Raw genomic sequence first — 2,875 nt, forward strand, 5'->3', positions numbered from 1 at the left:
ATTGGGTGCTATAAGAGGATTGGTTTTTCTTTATTTTGCATGAGACGAAGTTTTATTAGTTGTTGGTTATTGTTAGTTAGGTTGTTTATAGTTTTGTTTTATTTTTATTTTTAATTCAATGGTAGTTTTGGTTATTTCGAGTAGATTTTAGTAATTATGGGTGGTCTTTTAAAGGATTTGGTTATATTTTGCGATGCTCTTTTGTTTAATTTCTTCACGGATGTAAGGGTTATGAGGTTTGTTTATGTGCAGCACGAGCCTAATGTTTCGTCAGCTCATGTTGGTCTTCCGTTTATTTGCGTAAAATATTTTTTTTTATTAACAGAAAGATAATTTATTTCTTGCTCATTTATATAATAGTTGTTGCCTTGGTTGTAATAAAATGGTATGCTTATTTAAATGAATTTCACAAAACTCAAAATAAAAATGACAAAACCATTTATCCACTTACCTTAATTACGAAAAGTAAATAGAAAACAGACATATTTTACATACACATATTTGCCCAAACACCTAAGTAACTGACAAATTTACTTTAGAACTGTCATCCTTCCTGCGGCACATGGCACAGCGGGGACCCTCACGCGGTAGTCAGGCGTGCTATTCACAGTTCCGGCGAAATTTCGTACTTGGTCTTTTTTTCTGTGCCAGTGACGTGACAAGCCAGCAGTGCAGGTCCACACCACAGCACAGAGAATAATGTAAGTACAGGAAATAGTGCGTAATAATGATATTTAGAAGTACTGAAGAAAACGTAGAAGAGGTGGAGGGAGGTCTTGTTAGGTGAAGTGTTAACGTGACATGTATTTATTTATTCCGTCATTTGAAGAGCTCCATTATGGCTGTCAGTGTCCGTGTACCCTTATGATACAGGTGACCATGTTTATGTAATATATGGGGACTTCTGACCATAGTGCAGAAAGAGATAACGTAGAAAAAGAAGAAAAAAAAAATGTAGAGTAGTTACGAGATTTGACCATTTAAACTGCGCTATTTTGCCCTTATTATATCTATTAACGTGTGTGATTAGTGAATGATAAGCTCTACTGTATATCTTTGTTTTCTCGATGTAAAAACTACCTAATTATCAAAGAAATGGAGGACTATTTGGTCACCGTGGCTTGTTTGCGTCACTTGTTACATTGGCAGTATCTAGTTAGGCAGGTAACTCACGCCCGTTGTCTCCTCGTTGTGAGTCTTCCCTCATTTCTCTCCTTGCCAATAAGTATGTACTGCTACTGGTACTGTTACTACTACTACTGCTACTGCTACTGCTGCTGCTACTGCTACTACTACTACTACTACTACTACTACTACTACTGCTGCTGCTACTACTACTGCTACTACTACTGCTACTACTACTACTGCTGCTGCTGCTGCTGCTGCTGCTGCTGCTGCTGCTGCTGCACTGCTACTGCTGCTGCTGCTGCTACCACTGCTAACCACTACAACTGCTACTGCTACTACTGCTGCTACTGCTGCTGCTGCTGCTGCTGCTGCTACTGCTGCTGCTGCTGCTGCTGCTGCTGCTGCTGCTGCTGCTGGTGGTGGTGGTGGTGGTGGTGGTGCTGCTGCTGCTGCTGGTGGTGGTGGTGGTGGTGGTGGTGCTGCTGCTGCTGCTACCACTACTGCTACTGCTACTGCTGCTGCTGCTGCTGCTGCTGCTGCTGCTGCTGCTGCTGCTGCTGCTGCTGCTGCTGCTACTGCCACCACCACCACCACCACCACCACCACCACTGCCACCACTGCTGCTATTACTATTACTACTGCTCCTACCGCTGCTGCTGCTGCTGCTGCTGCTGCTGCTGCTACTATCACTATTACTACTATTATTACTGTATTATTATTATTATTATTATTATTATTATTATTATTATTATTATTATTATTACTATTATTATTATTATTATTATTATTATTATTATTTTTGTTATTATTATTATTATTATTATTATTATTATTATTATTATCATTATTATTATTATTATTATTATTATTATTATTATTATTATCATTATTATTATTATTATTATTATTATTATTATTATTATTATTATTATTAGTATTAGTATTATTATTATTATTATTATTATTATTATTATTATTATTATTATTATTATTATTATTATTATTATCATTATCATTATTATTATTATTATTATTATTATTATTATTATTATTATTATTATTATTATTATTATTATTATTATTATTATTATTATTATTATTATTATTATTATTATTATTATTAATATTCTTCTCTTTTTTTTTTCTTCTTCTTCTTCTTATTATTATTATTATCGATATTTTTATTATTATCATTATTAATATATTATTACTATTATTATTATTGTTATTATTATTATTATTATTATTATTATTATTATTATTATTATTATTATTATTATTATTATTATTATTATTATTATTATTATTATTATTATTATTATTATTCTTCTTTTCTTTTCTTTTTCTTCTTCTTCTTATTATTATTATTATCGATATTTTTATTATCATTATTAATATATTATTATTATTATTATTATTATTATTATTATTATTATTATTATTATCATTATTATTATTATTATTATTATTATTATTATTATTATTATTATTATTATTATTATTACTGCTATCATTATCATTTATTGTTGTTGTTAAGCTCATTACGCTTGCTGCTGCTGTGATTTGTTCCCTTGGTGCCTTCAGGGAGTTGAAGGTTAGTGTCAATAAGGAGTTGTCTACAAACATTATTTTATTTTGATATATATATATATATATATATATATATATATATATATATATATATATATATATATATATATATATATATATATATATATGATGCATTAGACGGTACTGAGACACGAAA

The 2,875-nt window shown here is 30.4% G+C and overlaps 1 protein-coding gene across 1 annotated transcript in view; it reads left to right on the forward strand.

Moving 5' to 3' along the window:
• The first annotated feature begins 570 nt into the window (after nucleotides 1-570).
• The window catches only part of LOC123508526, a 48,982-nt gene continuing 46,677 nt past the window's right edge, over nucleotides 571-2,875 (forward strand). Inside the window, exon 1 of the mRNA XM_045262262.1 lies at nucleotides 571-701. The gene's annotated coding sequence lies outside the window, so the exon portion shown is untranslated. The remainder of the gene's footprint in view (nucleotides 702-2,875) is intronic.

Source organism: Portunus trituberculatus, chromosome 25, assembly GCF_017591435.1.
Source record: "Portunus trituberculatus isolate SZX2019 chromosome 25, ASM1759143v1, whole genome shotgun sequence".
Taxonomy (NCBI): domain Eukaryota; kingdom Metazoa; phylum Arthropoda; class Malacostraca; order Decapoda; family Portunidae; genus Portunus; species Portunus trituberculatus.